At 45.8% G+C, this 12,593-nt stretch overlaps 1 protein-coding gene across 1 annotated transcript in view; it reads left to right on the top strand.

Annotated features, from left to right (window-relative positions):
* The first annotated feature begins 11,538 nt into the window (after positions 1–11,538).
* Positions 11,539–12,593, top strand: part of LCP1 (lymphocyte cytosolic protein 1 (L-plastin)) — a 50,128-nt gene continuing 49,073 nt past the window's right edge. The window contains exon 1 of the mRNA XM_014966172.1: positions 11,539–11,608. The gene's annotated coding sequence lies outside the window, so the exon portion shown is untranslated. The remainder of the gene's footprint in view (positions 11,609–12,593) is intronic.

Here is a 12,593-nt window from a genome sequence, read left to right as displayed (position 1 = left end):
GTCCTGTTGCCTGTGACTTGAGAAAAGAGACCGACCCCCATCTCTCTACACCCTCCTTTCAGGTAGCTGTAGAGAGCAATAGGTCTCCCCTCAGCCTCCTCTTCTCCAGGCTGAACAACCCCAGTTCCCTCAGCCTCTCCTCATAAGACGTATTCTCCAGACCCCTCACCATCTTTGTCGCCCTTCTCTGGACCCGCTCCAGCACCTCAATGTCTTTTTTATGGTAGGGGGCCCAAAACTGGACACAGTACTCAAGGTGAGGCCTCACCAGTGCCGAGTACAGGGGGACAATCACCTCTCGGGCAATCACACCCTCTGAGCCTAAGCATGCGCAAACCCAGAGTGGGACAATTAGTTGAGACTCGGCATTTTCGCCTTTGGTATCACAAACCACACATCAAAACACCATTTTACACTGTGTGAGTGAGTTATAGTGGAAGTACAGAAATAGCTGCACACCTGCTTTTAGAAAACCACAGTAGAAGGATGAGGCAAACACTTCCCTCCACGAATTTAATAAATACAGCTTTTTTTTTTTTTTTTTAAAAGCTGGATAAATTTCTTGATCTGATCTGCAGCATGAGAACACAAACACTTGTTTCAGCACAGCTGAAGAGGTAGACAATGCTGTGCAGGGGAAGGAACAAGGTGTTGGGAGTATTTTTAAGCCCACATAACATGGCACCATGGAGCAACAGCATACGGCACCAGCTGCTCAGCGTTAGTGTTGGAAGCCCAGGCCTACAGAAACTTGACAAAACCTCATTCTCTCTGGACATCTTTTTTTTTCCCCAAAAACAAAGTGCAAGCAAGTTTGTCTTGGCACTAGAAGCCTTCTGCTACTGAAGAACTACTTTATAGAGCAAATATTACTGATCTGCAGTCTAGGAATCATGTTAGGGCACTGGTGTGGCCAAAAGGCTGGTCTCAACCTGTTGTAATTTCTTATGAAGAGGGAAAAAAGATACACAACGATCTAATGAGGGGGCAAGAGAACAACGACAATTTTGGGGGGGTTTATTTGTTGGTTTGGGGTTTTTTTTGATAAAAGACCATCATTATTTTATCTGTATGGCTACACTTTTTTATGGAACATTACCAAAAATTAAGTAGTATCTTAACCTTATATTCTATGTCTAAACTTTTGCCATTTCTTTTAATTTTTTAGTAAACAAAAGTTCCTATCAAAACAAATACAGAACACAGTCCTATCTGCTGGGTCACATTTCTACCGACACACATAAACATACCTAAGTAAAAAAAGAGGGAAAATATGATTCAGTGGTGTATGTGTGCCTGAGAACTCAGGAATTTGGCTGCAGGGCACCTGCCTTGAAGGAAAAAAGAGATACCCAGGATCGCTTACAATACTGGGTCGGGACACATAAAGCATTGCCTTCATAGTAATAGTCTGTAAGATCACCTATTTCCTTAAGTATCAGTGAAGTAAGGATTTTGTAAGACCTAAAGTAATTGCAAAGATCTGAAAAAATCAATATAATCACATCTGTTCCTCATTTGAGGAAAAAAAGGAATTCACCTACACAGTATATTGCATGATGGGTAGCATGCAGTAGAAGAGTTAGGTAACAAGCAAGATGGAAAAGGCAGGTTTTCTGAGGTACCTGATGCTTTATGTAGTTTAAAGAAGAATGTCTGAGCAATGTTCTACTGCACGTGAAATACCATTTGTATCGCTGACAAGTCCCTGTTTAGGGATCCTGAATCCATTCTGATAAGTGCCACGAGACACTGCAATGAGATCTTTTGCCTAAGAAGCAGATGCAACTTCTTCCATAAGCGTTCCTCTGCATAGTCCTAAACCACCTAAATCTCCTGCTAACCCTACTGAATGAGAAAGGGACAATCATTCAGGGAACTCCCAGATAAAAATAAAAGCACCATGGAATGGACTTCTTCTAAGTTTGATTATACAAGTGAGGTCAGTTGTGGTCAAGCAGTGAAAAAAACCCAGGTGAATCAGCTTCTGGAAACTGTCTCAAAAGCGACTGCAGGATCTTTTCCAAGTAGGCAGCTTGACAGAACTGCTCACGCCTGTGCAGAAGTACTGCTTCAGCCCCTGAGGTCTGGATTCATGCTTCTACTGTTTGACAGCCCACCTGAAGCACCACCATCCAGAAGTCTTTCTGCTCCTGTCCTGGATCCTTTTAGTAATACAACAAGATATACCATTCTTCTCTTCATAAAAGGGGAAAGACTTTTCAGAGGGTGAACCATACCTTCCGCCAGCTGAACGACTCACTGAAATTGCTTACCTCTCTTCACAGACTACCGAGAGGCTTAGAAACTCTGCTTTCTTTGTTTATTCACCTCCGTTCAATGGCTAATGTGTGGTGGGATCTGGACACTGGGCATTGAGCCCTAGTGTCCCACACCACCGAGGCAGAGGTTCATATCATGCACCTCACACAACAGATGGATTTTGCTGCCAGGACTATCCCCAAAGACCTCATTCTGGAGGTCCATCGGATCCTTGGCTAGTTCACAATTTCCAAACGGTACTGCACCTAGAGGACATTTAGTCCTGAATATTTTTATCAACAATTAAATACTTAGTATAATTCATTCAGCCTGTGAGTTCCACAAGACTGATGCTGTTCCCTTTGCCAGAGAGACCTATTTCCAGGTACCTGCCGAGGGAGAAGTTACTCTTTATAGCTCTCTGCTACAACTCAGCTCTCAAAGAAAGCTGGGACCACCGGCTTATCTCCCTAGCTTTCATGCCCTTCACCACAGCCCACCCCCTGACATTTCTGCTGCCTTCTCAGCCAGCTGCCTCACTGTGTTACATCCTCACTTTCTATACTCCCCTGCAGGGGAAAACACACTTATGCCAGACCAGGCTATGTTTTGTTCCTCACCCAGGGTTCCTGCTCTCAGGTCTCAGTCTCACTCTTCGTGAAGCACAAAACGATTCCACCCACCCAGATGATGGAATTACCATTGCTGAGGAGTTGCCTGCTGATCAATGGGCGTGCTGCTGTATAAATATCTTCCAGGTGTAACGGTTACATCTGGAGAAATGATCCTTGAACAGACTTTACTGCGCAGCTCTTAGATTCTTGTCAGGTTTACTATATAAATACACAATCTCTAAATAGCATCCATCACTAATATGTACTACTACAAGGAGAGCCATCACAACAGGACTTTGTTTCAGGATAAAAGGTCCATTTATCGCTTTTAAAACGGTTTAAATCATTGAAGCACAGCTCTGGTAATGAGCCAGAAATATTTACATCTGTTCGGACAGAGCCAGACTGGAAATGCATTGTACAGAAATAGATTTTACCAGCCTTTCAAAATAATATCCAGAAGGGCTTAATAATATCATGGGCCCAATAATTATATCATCTGACTTTTCAATCTTACTTCTCTACCTGCATTTTCTTTACTATTTTTAATACTGTTATAAAGGTATTATTTTTAATATATTACTGTTATTCCTTTTAAATTAATATTACATAATGATAATAACAAATATAGTATGACAGTACTCTAACAAAACAAAAGTCAAATTACTTACCATTTATTTCAAACATCATAAAACCGATTTTGATTTCTTTTCTTTCTGTTTGCCTGCTTTATTGACTATGTGAAGATTGAGGAGTTTTAGCCATTTAGACACTCCTGCAGAGTTACAGAAGCTAGATGGAAAGGAAAAAAAAAAGCTTGCTTTGGTCTCTTTAACCCAGTCTGTAGGGACAGCATCATTTTTTCATGCAACCACTTTATTCTGCTGTGCTGATCTGTGAAAAAAAAATAAATTATAAAATTTCTGTATGCTGTACTTCTACAGCAGATCCTGTGGCCTGATATTTCTGACAGAAGTCAGTGAACCTGTTCAGATGCCAGGGTCCTTCTCTGCTGTTTTCAGGATTGGTGCCTACTTCCCAGCTTTTTTTTTTTTTTTATTGCTGAGGTTAAAAATGCCTTGATTTAAAACAAGGGCTTTTGTTATGTTTTGCACTTTTATTTTTAAAGGTTAATCCTTAAATATTTAATCAGTAGCTACTTTATATAAACTGGTAAGAGCTTTTCATTCACATATACAGGCACACAAAATGTCAAGTTATTTCTGAACCACAGACCACTGCAAGTCCTTTGTTTTAATTAGAAATCCCTGACACCTTTAAAATAATATAAGCCAAGATACGTCTTTTTACATGGATGCATATTCTGAGAAGAGCAGGCCCATCCCCCAAAACCTCATATTTTCATTTTGTCTGAACCAAAGTTGTATCTCCCTCGCCCTATGGTCTGACTCAGAATGAATCACAGAATGATATGGGGTTGGGAAGGGACCTCTGGAGATCATGTAGTCCAACCCCTCTGCCAAAGCAGCTCCACCTAGAGCAGCTCGCACAGAAATGTCTCCAGGTAGGTTTTGAATGTCTCCAGAGACGGAGATTCCACCTGGAGCAGAACGGATGGAACCTCTCCGGGCAGCCTGTTCCAGTGCTCTGCCACTCTCAAAGTGAAGAAGTTCCTCCTCATGTTCAGATGGAACTTCCTATGTTCAAGTTTGTGCCTGTTACCTCTTGTCCTGTCCCTGGGCACCACTGAAAAAAAACCTGGGCCCATCTTCTTGCCACCCACCCTTTAAGTATTTACAGGCATTGATCAGATCCCCCCTAAGTCTTCTCTTCTCCAGACTAAAAACACCCAAGTCCCTCAGCCTTTCCTCATAAGAGAGGTGTTCTAGGCCCCTAATAGGGGGAGGGGGGGCTACTTTGTAGCCCTAACAGCTAGACTACATGTGATCTAATTTATTTTTTCTTGATGCCAGCAGTTTTTCCTGCTCTCTCTCGTATTTTTGGATGAGCTAGGGGGAATGCCTCTGCTATCTGGTGGGTAGTGTTCAAGTCTGACAGGTGGAAGAACTAAACTCCAGGGCCTGCCCCAATCACTCTTCCAGTATTTACCTCAAGAGCCTCCCAAAGAGATGCAGGTCATAGGGGTCACACTGTCATCTTATTCACACTGCTTTGCACCACTAGTTTAACTTTCAATCTATCTTCTTCTATGTGAATTTTAGAGAACACATGGAATATGAAACTATGCACTACAGGAACCTCTGGAGCACCCTTCTTATGAGGAAAGGCAGAGAGACCTGGGTCTGTTTAGCCTGGAGAAGAGAAGGCTGAGAGGGGATCTCATCAGTGTTTATAAATATCTAAAAGGTAGTTGCCAAGGGGATAGGAGTAGACTCCTCTCAGTGGGAGGGGGCAACGGACGCAAACTGGAACACAGGAAATTCCATCTCAACATGAGGAAAAACTTCTTTACTTTGAGGGTGGCAGAGCACTGGAACAGGCTGCCCAGAGAGGTGCTGGAGTCTCCTTCTCTGGAGATACTCACAACCTGCCTAGATTCGTTCCTGTCCAACCTGCTCTAGGTGAACCTGCTTTGACAGGGGGGCTGGACTAGATGATCTCCAAAGGTCCCTTCCAGCCCCCACAACTCTGCGATTCTGTGATTCTCTGAACTCTCTTAGTACAATTTGCCCTTGGTGTAGAGCTTAGGAGGCAGAGGTCTGTGAAGTAGTTTTGGCTGCTCATCCATTTTCTGCTTTGCCTTTGTTCCTGCTGGATGAGTGAAGATATTTCAAAAATTCAGAAAAATCTGACATGGCAAACCAAAAGAAATATTAATCTCTGTTTTAAGGTGCGGAACTATTAATGTCAGCTCAGATAAACCAGGTGATAAAAGAATCATAAAACAGGAGAAGTGGCCAAAAAGAGCATTTGTTCTCTTAGTGACTGATTCAACAGTTTTTCTAGTCATCATTAGTGCTTCAGGAAACAAAGCAGTGATATTATTGAAAAAATAAAAAGAGCTATTCCATTAACTTTGGAATGCTTGCATTAAAGAACAGTTTTCAGCACCTCTGTCACAAAAGGTGAGGCAATTGGAGTATTTAATCTCTGAGCCAAAGGAGGAACAGTAAAATACAGAAATGCCCTAAGTCGAGCATTCTGAAAGCTCCCGGAAACAGTTTTCTGCTGGATAAACAGATTTAATAAAAGCAACAGTTAACCCTGGTAAAGGGCTGAGTCTGCAAGTAGCAATTTTATGCTTCTTTCTGGCTTCCTATTAGTTTATGAATATGTACAATGATACTGATTTCAATCAAAGAACCCCTGACTTGGTTTCAGAAATCCTGTTATTAGTAGCCAAGTTCAGCAAATCTCTGATTCGCAGTAATTTTCAAGATTATCTACATCCTGAATTGAAGAGTTTAGTTTTGTTTTGGGGTAGGGCTAAAAACATGTAAGACGTCACACAGTATAGACTTGGTCCTGACGAACTGGAAATCAGAAGGAAAACACAGAAAGGAAAGCATTGTTGAAGGCAGGTGACTAAAGAAAAACTGGAAGTGCCATCAGGAGACTAATGACTCACAGGAATATTTATGAAGATTAAGAGAATTGTCACATACAGCTAGAAGCAAGTACAAGGAAAAAAATATTTCAATAATTTATTTTGAAAGTAGCCAAACTTTAGGCTTCAGTGCAATTTTGCACGTGGACAAGATTAATTTAGATGAAGTGTAGCATTATATATAACTGTGATGAAAAGAACAAACACAGTCCTGAAGCACATAAACAGGACTGAGATAGATTTGACACTCAGCTAACAGGCTTGAATTAAACAAGGGGATGGAGAAAGTAAGAAGCAGGGGAAGTTTGAGAAGGAAGCCTGCAGTGCAATTATAGCCATGCTGAGTTTGAATAAACTGTCAAACATTGCAACGAGATGACCTACTGCTGTCCAAAAATAACTGGAATCTGGCATGGTTCATGACGTTAACCGGAGGTTGGGGACAGCATCCTTGCAATAAACTGGAGGCACAGGAGGAAGAATGATATTAAAAAAAACAACAATCAAACAACCCAACAACAATGCAGGACTTCTCTAAAAGCCAAAGAAGTTGAGTTTCAAGAACAGGAACAAAATACTCTATAGCTATGCGTGGATTCTCCTGGCGATACATCACATCTTATTACTCCAAGTCTTTCACTCTTCAGGATAAGGGTTCTGGCACCTGCCACATGGATCGTAGCACAGCGAATAATTCATCTTGGAAGATACTTCAGGAGGTCTCCAGTCCAACCTGCTGCTCACAGCAGGGTCAACTATGAGGTCTGAGCAGATGGATGAAAACCCCACAACCCTTCTGGGCAACCTCTGGGCCTCCTTCCAACACTGGTAAAAATCAAGACGTAGAGTGCACACATGGCTAGGGCACACATCTAATGGCAGATAAATGTTGTTTCTCTCATTTATAGGTAACCTGTGTTAAAACTGGCTGACAGATCAAGGATGGTGAGAAATGTTCAGAAATTTGGGTAAACGCCTTGAGGAGCACTGCCTACAAACTACCCATGGGCAGAACAGACTGGAAAGAAACTGAGGCCTAAGATGAAAGTGGAGTGGAAGAACTCCTGACAGCAAGTGCACACAGCACATGCAACTGGCACAGTCAGGGAAGGAGGTGAAAGCACCAGAGGAAACCCGAAGTTATGGAGATGAGCAGGGTTGATAAGCAGGAAAGCAGGACACTGGGTGGGGGCAGTGGAGCAAATGCAACGCAGACAAGAAACCCTAATGTTTCTGGCAGGGAAGAAAGATAGAGCTGTTCAGGCTGCCAGAGACAGGAAGGATAAAAGCAAGCCAATGGGAAAGGGAACATGATTTTCTCATGAGATAAAACTGACCATTATAGTTGGTGAGATTCTACGTAAAAATCAAAATGAAAGCAGAACTGAGAAGTATAAAGGCTGTGGCCACAAAAACATGGCTATGGTCACTACCGTAGGTGTAATTTAATTCAAGATACCAGACATTTGAGCCAACAAGACTCGTCAATGCTGAAGAAGGGAAGAAGAAAATTAGTGGTGCGGAAATTCATCTTGGTGAATATGCAGAAGCAGAGCAAAGGATACAGGAGCAAATGAAGGAGGTGTCTGTGATGAACCCTGCCAGGCAGAGACCTTGCTATGGGAGAAGAGCAAAGTCAGGGGCAGAAAAGGGGGAGGGAAACAATTTACAACAAACATATCACAAAGAGGTAGAGTAGCGCATAACAACTTCAGATGCGGATCAAAAAACCCTTGATACAGTTGTATTCTGCTCTAGTCGTGCCCAAATACCAGGAACTTCCTGCTGTACGGTATCAAAACCAGGCTAACATTGATCAGGAAAAAGCATCTGTTCTGTGTATCAGCTTAGAGCAAAACTCTTTACAGAGGTACCCTTTAAAAAATGTGTTTTGTTGAGCAATATAGTAACTGTACGGTGTAACACACAAGTAAGATACAACGTTGTGCTTGGGTTTCCTCTTCATCCTGAATCTTTCCCACCTTTAAGCTGAAACTTTCCTTTCTCTTTATCATAGTTTTTACATCTTTGTTTAAAACGTGCTTTGCACAGCACTGCCCAAAAGAAGCAGAATGAACCAACCTTTGAGCAGACTTAGCTCCTGCCTCTAATCTCAGAAGGAGCGACTCAACCTCACCATGAAAACATCTCCAAATGCCATACACACACTCAGGACTTCTTGCTTCCATAGAATCATTCAGTCGTCTAGGTTGGAAAGGGCTTTAAGATCATCGAGTCCAACCATTAACCTAACACTGAAAAAAAACATCACTAAGCCGTGGCCCTAAGCACCAGGTCTACCCGTCTTTTAAATACCTCCAGGGATGCTGATTCAACCACTTCTCTGGGCAGCCTGTTCCAGTGCTTGACAATCCTTTCAGGGAAGAAATTAATAACATCCATTAAAAATATCTACTAATATCCATCCTAAACCTTCCCTGGCGCAACTTGAACCATTTCCTCTTTTCCTATTGCCTGTTACTTCGAAGAAGAGACAGATCTGCCCTTGCTACAACCTCTGTTCAGGAGAGTTGTAGAGAGTGATATGGTCTCCCCTCAGCCTTCTTTTCTCCAGGCTGAACAACCCCAGCTGCCTCAGCCTCTCCTCATAAGACTTGTGTTCTAGACCCCTCATCAGCCTCATTGCCCTTCTCTGGACTTGCTCCAGAATCTGTCATAAAATCATAGAATGGTTCAGGTTGGAAGGGACCTTAAAGATTATTGAGTTCCAAGCCCCCTGCCATGGCCAGGGACACCTCCCACTAGACAAGGTTACTCAAAGCCCCATCCAACCTGGCCTTAAACACCTCCAGGGATGGGGCACCCACAACTTCTCTGGGCAACCTGTTCAGTGTCTTACCACTCGCATAGTGAAGAATTTCTTCCCAATATCTAACCTAAACCTACCCTCTTCCAATTAGAAGCCATTACCAATGTCATTTGTGTAGTGAGGGGTGCTCAGCCTCTCCTCATAAGACTTGTGTTCTAGACCCCTCATCAGCCTCATTGCCCTTCTCTGGACTTGCTCCAGAATCTGTCATAAAATCATAGAATGGTTCAGGTTGGAAGGGACCTTAAAGATTATTGAGTTCCAAGCCCCCTGCCATGGCCAGGGACACCTCCCACTAGACAAGGTTACTCAAAGCCCCATCCAACCTGGCCTTAAACACCTCCAGGGATGGGGCACCCACAACTTCTCTGGGCAACCTGTTCAGTGTCTTACCACTCGCATAGTGAAGAATTTCTTCCCAATATCTAACCTAAACCTACCCTCTTCCAATTAGAAGCCATTACCAATGTCATTTGTGTAGTGAGGGGGGCAAAACTGAACACAGGATTTGAGGTGGGGCCTCACCAGTGCTGAGTACAGGGAGACGATCACATCCCTAGTCCTGCTGCAACAACCCCAGCTGCCTCAGCCTCTCCTCATAAGACTTGTGTTCTAGACCCCTCATCAGCCTCATTGCCCTTCTCTGGACTTGCTCCAGAATCTGTCATAAAATCATAGAATGGTTCAGGTTGGAAGGGACCTTAAAGATTATTGAGTTCCAAGCCCCCTGCCATGGCCAGGGACACCTCCCACTAGACAAGGTTACTCAAAGCCCCATCCAACCTGGCCTTAAACACCTCCAGGGATGGGGCACCCACAACTTCTCTGGGCAACCTGTTCAGTGTCTTACCACTCGCATAGTGAAGAATTTCTTCCCAATATCTAACCTAAACCTACCCTCTTCCAATTAGAAGCCATTACCAATGTCATTTGTGTAGTGAGGGGTGCAAAACTGAACACAGTATTTGAGGTGGGGCCTCACCAGTGCTGAGTACAGGGAGACGATCACATCCCTAGTCCTGCTGCCCGCACTATTCCTGATACAGGCCAGGATGCTGTTGGGATTTCATGGCCACCTGGGCACACTGCTGGCTGACACCCAGGTGCAGACCAACACCCCCAGGTCATTTTCCACTGGGCAGCTTTCCAGCTTTCATTCATCCATTCCTGCCTCCAGCCCTCAGGCTGGGAGCTGAGGCCTTCTCCGGGCCAAGCCTATTCCTGATACAGGCCAGGATGCTGTTGGGATTTCATGGCCACCTGGGCACACTGCTGGCTGACACCCAGGTGCAGACCAACACCCCCAGGTCATTTTCCACTGGGCAGCTTTCCAGCTTTCATTCATCCATTCCTGCCTCCAGCCCTCAGGCTGGGAGCTGAGGCCTTCTCCGGGCCAAGCCTGGAATCACAGAATCACGGAATCGTCAGAGTTGGAAGGGACCTCTAGAGATCATCTAGTCCAACACTCCTAAGCAGGATCGCCTAGAGCACATTACTCAGGACTGCATCTAGGCAGGTCTTGAAGATCTCCAGAGAAGGGGACTCCACGACCTCCCTGGGCAGCCTGTTCCAGGGCTCTGCCACCCTCACCATAAAGAAGTTCTTCCTTGTATTTGAATGGAACTTCCTATATTCTAGCTTGTGCCCGTTGCCCCTCCTCGTATCACTGGAAACCAATGAAAAGTGTCCAGCTCCATCATCCTTCAACCCACCCTTTAGATACTTGTAAACGTAGATAAGGTCTCCCCTCAGCCTTCTCTTCTCCAGGCTGAAGAGTCCCAGCTCTCTCAGCCTTTCCTCATAAGGGAGGTGCTCCAATCCCTTAATCACCTTAGTTGCCCTACGCTGGATTCTCCAGTAGTTCCCTGTCCCTCTTGAACTGGGGAGCCCAGAACTGGACACAGTATTCCAGTTGTGGCCTCACCAGTGCAGAGTACAGAGGGAGAATGACCTGCTGGCCACACTCTTCCTTATGCAACCCAGGATTCCATTAGCCCTCCTGGCCACAAGGGCACATTGCTGGCTCATGGAAAGTTTGTAGAGAAATCCCCCTTCCTCCCTCCACAGGTGCCCCTCAGCCCCAGTCACAGGCCCCTGGCGTCCCCCACTCTGCTGTGAGGCCACCGCAGCCCCGAGGGAGGCTCTGGGGGCTCCCTCTCACCCCCGCCATTTCAGGCCCCCCCCGCCTCAGCGGCGGCCGTTGGCGGCGACGCCTCACAGCGGCGCGAGAACGGGCGTGGCCACGCGGAGTGGGCGTGGTCACAGCGGTGGGCGTGTCCCAGGCGGTGCCGCCCGGCGGCGGCGGGAGCAGGCGGAGGGGGCCGCGGGAGCCCGCCCGCCCGGCAGCGCCTGTTGCAGCGCCGCTCCTCGCCGGTAATTACTCTCTGCTATTAATTATTATTATTATTATTCCCACCCACCCCCCTTTAGCGGTGCGGGGAGGCTGTGGGGGGCGCGGTGCGGGAGCCCCGGCGGCGGGGTTCAGCAGTGGGGTCGGAGAGGTGGGGGGGGATGCTGCGGGACCGTGCCCGGGTAACGAGCATCCTTCGGAGGGGCTGCGAAACCGGGGCTCGGCGGCTTTCGGTGTCACCCGGCCGGAGCGGGGCCGCTGGCTGGAGCGGGATAGCGGGTGTCAAGGCGGCGCGTCTTACCGCAAAGCGGGTCGGGCTGAGCCAAACCTCTGCAAATTAGTGTCGGAAATATCATTAATTTCAGGAGCAGAGCCGGCGCTGCGGTCCCGATTCCAGCAAAGCCCGTTCGATCCGGCGTGATGCAAACCTCGCCTGGGTGTAAAGTCTGCCGAAAGCCACTTAGAGAGGTGGAAGAGGGCAGAGAGGGGGACTGGGCAGGACAGGGAGGGCTGGGACTGCGAAGTGGAGGAGGTTTTAGCATCTCTGATAGCTGACAGTCCTCTCATTAGGTTGCATCTAGGGGCTGATGAGGAGTCTGCATCCGCGCTACGTGAACACTGACCACCCAGCATTGTTTTCTGTGCCAAAAAACCTGCTTAGCTGATACATCTCATCTTCGTATTTCCTTTTTTAAAATTCCTTTTTGTCCACAGGGTCCCGCTAAAGACAACTTCTTTGTAGTGGTAATAGTTTTGAGAATGTCTGAAGGGTATTTCCTTTGCCTCGCTATGGAAATGAAGAAGCTGGTTTGCATGTTGCAGATGACTCTGCTGTTTGTCCCCTGCCTGCAAGGTTAATGTTTCCCCACCAGGCTGGCAGCAATCAATTCCCCTCTCTTGCCTCTGCTTCTGCTCTGCTTTTGCACATCCTCCGCTGCATAAAGTGAGTGGAATAGGCTGAGGGGAAAATTTGGATGTCTCTCCTCCAAAGAAACTGCATAAATGCAA

The sequence above is a fragment of the Calidris pugnax genome, unplaced genomic scaffold (assembly GCF_001431845.1).
Source record: "Calidris pugnax isolate Ruff unplaced genomic scaffold, ASM143184v1 scaffold20, whole genome shotgun sequence".
In the NCBI taxonomy this organism is placed as follows: domain Eukaryota; kingdom Metazoa; phylum Chordata; class Aves; order Charadriiformes; family Scolopacidae; genus Calidris; species Calidris pugnax.
Note: the sequence above shows the minus strand (reverse complement) of the source record. Positions and strands in the feature narration are given on the sequence as shown.